General features: G+C 32.7%; 1 pseudogene; it reads left to right on the top strand.

The window, feature by feature from the left end:
- Positions 1–2,919: 2,919 nt before the first annotated feature.
- Positions 2,920–3,037, top strand: LOC112477834 (annotated as a pseudogene).
- The last annotated feature ends 9,735 nt before the right edge of the window (positions 3,038–12,772 follow it).

A 12,772-nucleotide genomic window follows, 5' to 3' on the forward strand; every position in this document is an offset into this window, starting at 1 on the left:
TATTTTCATAGTAACTCAAATATGGTAAATGATATATAATATCATTTATATATATATACACATACACACCAAGGGTCACAAATGGAAAATCTTTACCAGAGTGAGGGAGATTTGGAAAATGCTGAAATGTGCCAGATGCAGGCAGAGGAAGGGGAGGGGAGCAGGGATTGCTCCATGTAAAGGAAACAGCTGCTATTCAGTTTTAGCATGATGTTTCCATGTGGAAACATGGCTCATTGATCTAAGATCTTCAACTTATCAAAAGAATCCCGAAATCCAAATGTGGGGAATGTCATAAATCTTCTGATTTGATAAATTTTGTCCTTATTTTCTTTACCTATGTGTGAGTCAATTAATAAAGTGTTTGCTGGCCAGGTCTGGTCCATGGTCAACAGTCTATGGTCAATTTCTGCTTAGCTGCCTTTGCCTCAAACTTTTTTCCCAGTCATCTTACATAAAACAGATTCCAGAGATTAACTCACTAGTTATATAATTTGTACTAGTCATTGTTACTTTACTCATGTAAAGTTCAGAATCATTTTTCTCCAACTCTACCTCCCTTCAACCATCCCTAGTTTGTATAAAAGCACTGCTTGAAATGATTGCTGCTCTATTCTTTTATGTTATCCTTACTTCCTATGAATTGACTTTCTTTGATTTCTTTCTGTATAATCCAGAATGAAAAAAAAAAATGATTAGGGATGAAGGGAATACTTTCATAAAATAGTTTACCAACTAAACACTCTGTAAATTCTATTTGGTTCTCAATAGAGTTGGCAATGTTCCCTAAAGATCATTGTGAAAATTAGAGGAGATGATTTTGTTTGTTGCAATAGCTTTGGTGTTTGAGATTTGCTGTGGTTTACTGGGTATAGTCAAGGAATACTAGATATTCCATAATACATGGGGCAGTTCAGCCTATATAATTGTCCTGTGTCCTTCCTACTTTTCTAAAGTCCTATTAGATATTTATGTTGGCTAAAAATCTGTTTAAATCATTTGAGCCAAGAACCTAACACTATTTCACAGAAAAAACAAAGTCTTTTTTGCATGATTTTAATAAACACTTTGTTTTTCAGGAATGTAACTACTATATAAATTGAAGAAATATTTTACTTTGCTTTATTTGGATCCTTTACTATGCATTGTCACCACCTTGGAAAATCACATCAAAGCTATTTATCATATTTGAGTTGCTATTAAAATACATGTGTATAATTCTGTATTTTAGCTGCCATATTCACTTTGATTTTACATAGACTTGTAAACATCTATTTATTATATCCTAGAGCAGTTATATTTAAACATATTCATATCAAAGTTATATTATTGTACTCAAAATAACGATCTATTTCCTGCTTTATATCACAAAACATTTGATTTTTTTAAAAAAAAATTTCTTAAAAGGTAAATTATATTATCTATAATTTTTTTATGGATATTAAGTGAACCATTACAAAGTAACTTTTATTATTCATAGAGGGTATCTGGCACTGTTAGGGTCGAAAAGTACTCTTCTGTGATCCACATGCTACTGAGCGAGCTTTGGCTCCTTCAGTGTAACTTCATGACGGTAGAGACATCCAAGGTTGGTGAGAAGACTAGATGTGCAATTTAAAATGGAGGATCATTCCAGGTCAATTTTTTCCTGTTTAATGACGTGAGAAATGAAGTAAAGGAGAGAAATTTAGTTTTCCTACACTCTGTACCCTGTCAAATGAGACTACGTTAAAAGTCTGTCAGATGTCTTCCATGGAACCCAAGATTTATCTTTGCCTTAGCAATTAATTATCTCATGTTTTTGCAACTGATGATTTATTTGTCTCCACTAAATTGCATGCTCCTTGATGCTAGTGACTCTTACTCATTTTTTTTTTTAATTTTACATATCCATTGCCTAGCATATACTGAATGATATCTATTTAATTACAAGCAACAGAAACAAATTCTAACATGAGAAAAATTGTGCTTGTAAATTATACTGGATGGGCACTGCTGAGGCTCATAAAATTTGAAGAGCTAAACAACTAAACCTCAAGGAAACTGGAAACTAGAATAAAACCAAGCACATTCGGTGTGTATGTTTGAAGTTTCAGTTATAGTTTGGGTTATGTTTTCTGTCTTGGCAACAATCAGTCATGACTGCTATAAAGGAAAATAGTATTGTTAGAGTCTTTGGAGAAATTGTTGGAAGCTGAATAGTCGCTCCAATTTGTGCCTATTGTAAGCATTCGATATTTGTTTAATAGAGGAGTAAATAAGAGAGAAGACTGTGATCAAATTTTCCATGAGCAAGTTTTTCAAATTTTTCTTTACTCCAGTTCAAGAAAATAAAATTTATAGTGTAACATTGAATTAAATCATTTTATTTATACCTTTTATTCACATTTGCATTAAAAATGAATCTACTATGACTGAAGAGTGGAAAGATAATATTTTGAATACATAAAGGAAATATTGTTCAGAGCTTGGAATGTTCGTTCTAAATTGATAAAAGAAAATATTTTACAATGCACTATATATTATTTTCCTCCACATATCAGGTTGTATTGTCGCATTATTATGATAAACACTTTTCAAAAGTCCTAACAGGAAATGAATTGGTTCACACTCTGTCTAGAATACCCTTAAAACAAATGACAATCTATTTTTTCTTATTTAACAAGTCCTCAAAACTTTATATATCATAATGATGTAATTCATACCAGTAGAATACTTATATCAGTTGGAATATCTTATATCATTTGATTAAATGTTATGTGTATTGTGTTATATGTTATTATTTGAAATGGTTGAAATATTTGTGATTAAACAAAAGGTACTTAAATCCTTACATATTTAACAGATTTAAAATTTACATTGAAATGGGAAAGTGCAACTTATGATGGCTTTTAATTTTGAATAATTAATTCAAATTTAGTCTAGGCCATGCCACCCTGAACAAGCCCGATCCCTTCTGATCTCAGAAGCTAAGCAGAGTCGGTCCTGGTTAGTACTTGGATGGGAGACCACCTAGGAAGATCAGGTGCTGTAGGCATAAAAAATAAAAAAAATAAGGGATTGTAAATTGACAAGGTCCTTGCAATCTGTGAAGACAACCAAAGGTTGCCTCGCCAAAAAAAATAAATAAAATAAAATAACATATTACCAATAAGATCATTTTTTTCATGGCTTATGCTTTTATTTATCTGTTTTCAAAAATCTAAAGTGTGCTTTTTTTTTTACGTGATCTCAGTTAATGTTAGAATTACTTCCTCTCTTGCTTTACTGAGATTTACTTCTGCATTAATACCAAAAAATGCTTTTTCGACTTACTTTTGTGCATATTTTCTCTATTGGTCTAAATATCTGCAGTTTAAACATATTCCTCCCATCACTGATTATAGACTAGTAGTGTCACATATGACACTACCCAACTAATAATGTCCAAATTCATGTGTGTACTGATTTATTTAGCCTTAAAATTAATTAGAAAACATTAATTTTGGAAACATATTGAATAGTCCTCAGTGATGTTTCTACTTCTGGTTTTACAAATAGATTTTGAAATAGTTATATTAGTTGATCTTCTGTCCAGTATGGTGGCCATTAATCACAATGTTCAGAATTTTAAATGTGGCTAGTATAAATAAACAATTAAATTTTTAATTTTATTTAAGTAATAAAAATTTAAATATAAATTCTAATAGTCAATTTAGTTACCTGGAAATTTTTAAGTACGTTTGGAATAACTGGGGTATATAAATCTCCTTTTCAAACAGTAAATTTAATGGAACCTGAATACAGATCTAGTAGTTCTCATGAAAACTGAGCATCCAAAATGAAATGTGTCATAAGAGTGAAATTCAGAGCAGAATTTGAAGGAAGCTATTTTAAAATTACGCATAAGGTTTGCAATATATTGGTCAGAGTTAGAAACTTTTAGTTGTGTGTATTCTTTAAACAGCTGGTAACTTATTTCCATATCTTCTAATAGGATCTCTGTGTGACTGTGCTCAATTACCAGGAATTCAGTCACGTTTGTTAAATAATTTTGTTAGAGTAATAATGAATACCTTTTGGTTTTATTAAATATTTCTTTACATACCTTGGAAATCATTTCACTGATAAGTGAGTCATAAGTGGTTTAAACTAATCTAATTTGATTAATCTGTGTTTTACCTGATGAAGATTTTCACAAAATCTCACATATCTTTAAGATATTTAAATCTGTTTCTACATGGAAGCATCAAAACTACTTCTATATAAAAACCGGTAACATTATTTAGCCACAGGATAGTGCTACACCCACAGCATTTTGGTGGCAGCTTTAACTCAATCCACTGATTCCATTTTAAAATATTAAAACCAGAGAACCATTTGAAAATGTTATTTTCCCTCTGGAGTAAATTGTGCATTCTCTACCTAACTGGATAGTGTATCAAATTGATTGAGAAGCGTGCCAACACAAATGCAGCTGTTTAGAAATGGAAATGTTTGCTATGTATAAATTCCAAACTATATCCCATAATATGTTTAAGATTAAGTTCCCCCAAGGAGAAAAGCCTGGGTACAAGCTGAGGGACCAAGACTCTATTTGCTCTTCACCTCAGAATCCATCATTTCTCTTGGCCTTTATTTTCTCTCTTACTACAGCGCCAAGAGAAACATCTGACCAAAATATGGAATTCAAGAATGGTAGATGGAAGAGTGTGATGTCTCTGATTACCCCAATTTGGGTGGTTGTGTGTTGTGCAAATGTATGAGGACGGAAGCACTAGAAAAGAAAAACCAAATAGAAACAGCCAAAGCTCTTCCATCAGTACATATTTGCTTTTTTCTCTTCTTCACTCTATGCTACCTTCTGTCATTTTGAAGTTAATGTTAATCTACTTGCCTACTATTACTGTTTATTTTCCCATTAGCTGTAACTTCTTTTTGCTTCCACTCTCCTCTCTGACTCACTTCATTTAGCTTTTTGCTTGCCACATAAGATGACTTACACATCTCTGTTTCAGTAATATGGGCTGATTTAGGAATTATTTTGTTCTTGAACATCTGTAATGGACATTAAACTCACTGCTATAGTTAACGTACAGAAATCTGATCATTAGTTGTGAAGGGAAAAATATAAAAAATGAAGCACTGTTATCTGCTCTAATTAGTTTAAGTTGTCATAACAGTGGAGCTAATTTCTGATAGCCTCTAGATATTAAAGTTGAAATATCTCAGTCTCTTACGGAGAATGCCAAGTTCAAACATCTTAAATATTTACTTTAATAAATTGTGGATATTTAATGGCTTAGGAAGTATTTTCTCTTTCTTCTTTTTAATAAACTAGACTTCGATTCTTCCTGTGTAGACTTAAATATAATTAAGTATGAAGTAAACAGTGAGATGTCCTTAAATAGCATTAATTTTCTGAAAGCTTTAAAATATTCCCATTATTTAGATATTCTTTTCCTTCGTTTGTTTGAAGGCTAATTCAAACCATCAGTAAAAGTTGTGATTGATTATTGATTCTGCTTGCAGAATTTAAACATAAATGCATTCTATTTAACATTGATAATTAAAATATAGACCATGAAATTATACAGTTATAACTGTACTTCTATGTAAAAATATCAACCAAATTAAAGGAAAAAATAAATTTATCACATCTCCTCTGAGCTAAAAGTTGCTCTTACACGCACATGAAATTTTATCCAGTAAAATCATTATTAGAAGACATGCAAATAAACCAAATCTCAACAAATTCTCAAATTTGAAAAGTTTAAGAAGCTTTAAACTTCTTTTTCCACCCAGTCCTCACAGCAATTCTATGAGGCAGGCATTATCTTCATGTTAAAAATTAAGAAGCTGACTTTCAATGCAAGTTGGTACAATAATAAATTTTGTGACTCCTTATTCTCTTGCAAATATCTCATAAATTGTAAATAGAATGATAATCAATTTACAGTTTTCATCTTTAGGAAAATATATTTTTAATGTAACTCACAGTATAGGCAGAGAACACGCAGAGGCCAGATGACTGATATAGCAAGAGGAAGAAACCAAGATCTAAAAACCCACAAAGAGGTCAGAAAGATAAAAGCACTTGTTACTCTAGAAGTGGCAGCAAGAGAGGGTGGTTTGCCAAAAGTCTCCATAAGGGACTGTTAGATCTTCATGGGACCCTACACAGGCTGATGATACTTCCACAGAAGCCAGGAGAGTCATCTCTGAAGAAATAGAATGGGAGCAGGGAATGGTAGGTGAAATTAAGAAAACTCTACATGCTGAAGAGTAAAACCACCTATGCTCATTTTGTTCTCTGAATATCAACTGCAGGTTTCACACCCATGGGGATTTCTGGAAGAGTCTAATGTAAAGACTTGGAAAGTTCCCAAATGAATTCACTGTAGCTAGCATGATCACCTGCAATTCTTAGGAAGGTAGAAGGTGGTAGACGGATATATCCGAGAAATTTTAAAGTTAAAATTCAGGCAGATTTTATGAAGTAGAGATAATCACTCAGTGTTTAATTTCTCACATGCAAACTGTGTGTGAATATTGGTTAGGCTAAACCTCATATGATGGCCTGAGATTCATTAGACTAACAATTTCAGTAGAACAAATGGAGAACATAAATTGCAATGTGAAATGAATCCATTATTTAGTTAACATAAACTGGATGAAAATCAAATCGTAATTATTTAAAGTCCACCCTTTCTTTTCCAGATAACCTATGAAAAATATTATTTGTACTTAAAAAGTAATGTTACAGTGAGTGTCACAAAGCATTGCTTTATGTAAATATAAAAAAAAATATACATTAAAACAGCAAAAGTCACATCATAAAAGTATCTTTAACTCTCTGTAGCCAACATTTACTACAACAGACGGTAACACTCCTTTTTCACAAAATGCAATAAAAAATTTTGACTGTAAACCTAAGTCTATGAAATGTACATCTAGAGAACATAAAATAAGTATAAATGAACATTTTGAAAAAAAAATTTATTAAAGGATATTAATACTTATTTGTTCCTTGACACCTTTAAACCTTGAACATGGTCAAAGACTCAGATATTAAATATCTATATTCTATTTACCAGTAGAAAATTAAAATAAAAATATGTTGAACTATTAGACTATAACCAGGCATTCAAAATCGAGTGCATGTTTAAGATAAATTTATTAATATTAATTTTCTATAAATGTAAAGCTCAATTTCATGGAATCACCATAGTAAAAGGAGTACAATCCTGATTCTATTTCTTTCTAGATGCTTGCCCTTGGGTAAGTTACTGAATTTTCACTTTAACAATGAAAAATGAAAATACTTGATTCATTTGAGGAATAAGTGAGATTAAGTGAATGAAAGTGCTTGTAAATTAAAATAGAGAAATAATAGCTGTAAGGTACTAATGGAAATAAGAGATTGACTGATGCTATTTTCATAGAAATTTTGCAATTCAAATTTAATTTGAAATTAAAGAATGAGAGGCAAGGGAAACAATATGACATGTATAATATCACTCAGAGCCGAGAACAGAACCTCAATGTAGCCCCCACTTTCTTAACTTTTTCATTTTCACCTGTGATTCTTTTACAGGACACCATGATCCTGGAGAGAAGACTGGTATTATGATATTTATGAAAATACCTTTTAACAGAAACCTTTAATTTTAGCTGAGCACATTGCTATACAGCTAAAGGATGACTTTTATCATTGCCTCTCTTGGACATTTGTGTGGCCATGTGACTAAGTTCCTTAAAAGAGGTAGGGCCAGCATATTGCAGAACTTCAATAAAGTTTCCAGAGAAAGAGTGCAAACTCCATTCTTAAGTCTTTCTTCCAGTCTGCTTTTTGGAATGTGGAAATAATGGTTAAGTTTCCCAAGCAATTTCTGGATGAAGATGATAAGAATAATATGCTAAATGTGGCAGAATAGGGGGCTAACATGATTGAGGTCCCTGGTGACCATGGAGAGACCATAGCAGACCCGGGCTGCTATCTCTGAATTCTGTTACTGGAAAAATTTGGGTTTTATATTGTTCAATCTCTGATATTTGGGGCTTTTCATATCATGATGCTGAAAATTCTCTAGTTAAAATAAATTAAATATAGGGGGTCTCATTAAAATAAGGAAATCAGATATCAGAACAGGCAATTAGGAATTTCTAACATATTAATTTAATAAGATCCCTTATAAATTCATTCATCTACTTATTAGAAATTAACCAAACATTTATTAGAGGTTCACTGTGTGGCAGTCAATCTGCCTGCTACCGTGAATCTCAAGCTGAGTACAGACAGTCTTATGAGGTAGTGAACTCCAATAACATAAACCAGTATAATTTAACATGTGAACTGTTATTCTTCTGCAATAACATATGTACAGAAATTGAGTACTTATTAATTTTTATAATAGTTTGACAGAGTATTTATGTCTGTTAAATCTTATAACAAATTAGGCTTATTTTATGGTATTAAATTTTATTTGTCCTATTTTTTTCTTATATTTAACAAAAGTATTGGTCCAAGATGGTTTGGAAACAAAACATAAAATAAATCAGTGTGAAAATACACTAATTCAGGACAAATAAGTAAGATACTATTGAATCAGGATGCATTTGACTGTGAGGGTCCTATATGGCTTTATTGAGAGGCATGCAGATCATATTCTGAAAATGCATATAAGTTTTATTTGCAACTTTCATGCAAGTGGGATGATAGTCCAAAACAGGTAGTTTGATAGTCTTTACTTCAAAAAGAGAAAAGTAGTATTGTCCTTGTTCTGAGTAAATGGTGTTCTTTCCAACCAAATATAATTCCTCACAAAGTTAGCTACCTACACCTAAATGAGAAATTTAATCTTATAAAATGCATACTGAGTAAGAAAAACAAAAATGTATTAAATAGAGCAATTATAAACAACAAATATGCCATTGGGAAAAGGGATACTGTGGACACATTGCTGAGTTGACTAGGTTGACAGATAGAACAAGAATTTTTGCCTTCATAGTGGAATGAGTTCCTTGGTCAGTCAACTTATTGTTCTCAAGTCTGACCTCTGAGAGCACACTCCTTATTCAGTCTTTCGCAGTTATATCTAAGAAGAACATGGAGCTTGGAAGATTACTTTGTTGAGTAGACAACTATTTGCTAGGCTTATATGACAGAGAAAGAATTTCCTTACAACCTTCTTTCACGGCAGATTGATTCAAAGGGCCAACTGGCAAAGCTGGAGATTTTCTCCATTCATGACACATGGTGTAAGCACTGTGCCTTGCAAATTGTGTTACTTAGCTACAGAATTCATCAGTCAGTCTATCCTGATTCATCTGCTTCCATCCTGGCCTCTGCCCCTAAAACAAGGATATGGCAAGGATGCTAGATTAAACTACCAGACATTACTTTTTTTTTTTTTTTTCCAGTGCAATTTTAGCCTTTGTCAAGCAAGAAGTACTCAGAAGATCAGTGGGATCAGGCTTTCTTCTTTTTTCTGTCTCCTCTTGCACTGAAATCATATGTCTCTTTTGATTGTGGCCTCCATGTCTCTGCGTGGGACAAGGAATTTGACATACTTTTCCTAAACCACAAGGCCCATTATTATGATTTTTAGATATATCGCTTGCTGACCACCAGTAGAAAATGTTTCTGGAAGCTTGGCACTATTCTCTTTCTTCTCTTATTTCAAATGGCCTCTGTAGGCTAAAGTTCATTTTCTTTTAGGATCTTACCAAAGGCTGGAATTAGTAGTCAACAAACTTTAATGTCTTAAAATTTTTCTGCCCAGTCCCCTGAAGTTATGGTCATGAAAGGTGCATTCATTATGTGAGTCTTATGATACAATAGGCATCATATTATCTACCTTTTCTGTGACAAAATTGACTATTTACCTTTTTCAGCTTTCAAGTCTTGCTAATTTTATTTTCAGACTGGTCTCCATCCTCACATCGAACAGATCTGGGGCCAGGGAGGGAGAAGAGTGGAGGTTAACAGAATCTCAAAAGAACCTCAAATGGATCGGCTTTAACTGCCCCTAAACTAATTAGCTTTACTGGAAAGATGGTTTACTTTAGTTACCCTGAGCTACACACCCATCTGCAGGGTGGGCAAGGTCCAGTTAAATGGCTGTCCTCAGAATGATGCAGGATTGGAAAGAGTAATCCCCCACGCAGAAAAGGATGAGATGGACTTTTAAAAACTGGCAGATTTCCAAAACAGACATTTAATTTTAACTCTAGTAATATTAATTAATCATAATGTAATTAAAGCATGATATACATTAAGCACTTATTAAAATCATATAATTTAAGTTATTATTTTTATTTCAGTACAATTTTATACATTTGTTTTAGTAATATTGATTAATGCATGGAAAAATGCATTTCAAAGATAATCTCAAAATTTTTTTTCAGAAGCTTTTGCATGGGGAAAAAAGAAAAAAAAGCATTTACTATGTTAGCCTGTGAAACAGCCACAGAAAGAAGAACTGAGAGCAACTCTGGCAAAAGGTCCTATGGAACTTCATTCTCCAAAATCTAACTGCTCAAAATTGAAATTGTTATCTTATATCGATTTAGTACTCTAGCACTAGAAAAACCCTGTATAAATAATAATCATATCACCTAAAAGTAAAAATGATGCAATTTTCTATATTTTAAATGATATATAATTTTAGTTTTTATCATAAGAACCAACAAACAATTTTAAGGAGCAAGCTTAAATAGTAACTACTTGTGTCACAGACCTAGAAATTCAGGCATAGGATAGAGCTGGACAAAGGAAATTAAAAAGTGGAAACTGTGGGCTGCCATTAGCTGAGTGTTTGGGATATTGTGCTAGGTTTCACTGAAATAAAAATTCTTTCGTTTTTCAATATAGCCATTGGCTGGCTCTGGTAAGTACTATTCAATGCCCTGTGGGCATATTAACTGGTGAAGTTTAAGACTAGCTTTGTACCCTGCATAGAATATTTTAATGAATAGAGATTGGTGAGCTCAGCAACATTTCCCGCCCCCCTGGCAAAAAACATTTATTTTTTAAATGTTTGGAAACAGCAAATCCTTGATTACAGACCAGGACATTCACTCTCCTAATATTTAAACCTGTGCATATCGTAATATAGAATTAATGTATCATTTCTGATTCATTTAATCTTATCTCATCACAATGTTGTAATAACAGTGCTATTTAGGGGCCAAATTGCTGTAAAGCTTTTAAATCAGGCATTTAAAAAAATATAAAAATAACATTTAACCAGGTGTAAAAACAAATTGAAATCTACATGGTCTAACCTAGCTGAAGACATGGATTTCATGATTGCGCATGGGTCCCAGGCTCCATACCATAATTTCTCTATAACTATGGTATATAATCTTGCCAATCAGTACAAGTAACCTTTCTCATAGTCATATTTACAACTCGTATAATTGCTATGTATAATACAATCTCATTATTACAAAAATTTGGCTGTTTAAATTGCAAATATGTACCTAATTTTTTCCATAAATAAATTACTACCGGAGATGTTAGCCTCATTGAAACCTCCATAAAATATTTCCGTGATTTGTGGTATATTTAATAAAATGATTCACTCCAAGATACACAACTACTCTGGAAAACAGCATACCTCAGTTATTGGTAGGTAGTACTGCATATATAAACAGGTATAAGAAGTGATTCTATTCTTCAAAAAAGTTCTCAATTTAAATGCCAAGAATTGATGATTCTCATCTTCCCAATGACAGGTAAAACTGAAGCACATATAAATGTAATTTAAGAAGTATATTAATATGGAATAAAATATATGTTAAAAAGAGTAATTTTGAGTTGATCCCAAATGATGAGTATATGTAGATTAAAATATCTTGGTAAGATTAATATAGGTAAATGAAATGACATTGCAAGTATTAAGAACTATTCCTAATGCATTCACTTATTATCCATTCATTCATTCATTCATTCAACAATGGGCATGCAACCAATATTTATTACCTAAAATGTGTTTGTCAGTGTGTTTCACAACAGAAATGCAAACCACATTCTGGTGGGGGAGACACACATATAAATCATAAATTATAACATTGCAATAGGATTAATGATAAATACATGAAATTTTAAGGAAATGAATTAAAACTTAATGGATCAAAATGTCTTCATAAAAAGGTAACATTTTTGCCCAAACTTGTGAAATTTGAGATTACAGATGAGGATATGTGGAAAGGGAAATCAAGAAAAGGATTAATACCTCTGTTACTGGCATTGGAGTTCTTGAGTTCCCCAAAATAAAAATCTAGAAGAAACTCTAAAAGAATTTCCAGGCAAATTTTATTAAGCTTATGCTCGAGCACAAGGAAGGCAGTACAGAGGAAAGGAAGTTCCTCTGAATTGGCTGCCTTTGTTTGGCTGCTTTTATAAATTGGGAACAAAGTAGGCTTGTGAGAAAAGGTGGGCTGTTTGAAACTGGTGGGTTACTTTTCCAGTAGTGTTACCTGGTAACTATGTTTGCACACCTGCACAGAAGGGGCAAGATGGCGCACTGCTCATTATTGCCACCCCAGGAAGGTTGTGTAGCAGTCAAACCTTGATCAATGGAGCATGTGGAACAGTGCTTTCCACATCTGTTAAGGAAGTACGTGGTTAGTAGAGAGATACTTCTACTTCTGTACTTTCACATAGGGAGTTATGGGGCTGTGGTATTCTTATGGTCAGCTTCTCCAGTGTTCCTCCTGGCCAGCTGGCATTCCTTTAGCTGAGGCTTAAGTCCTTATGCTGTCTCACCTGTAGAGTGTCAGGGAA

This window comes from Pteropus alecto, unplaced genomic scaffold (genome assembly GCF_000325575.1).
Source record: "Pteropus alecto unplaced genomic scaffold, ASM32557v1 scaffold13, whole genome shotgun sequence".
Taxonomy (NCBI): domain Eukaryota; kingdom Metazoa; phylum Chordata; class Mammalia; order Chiroptera; family Pteropodidae; genus Pteropus; species Pteropus alecto.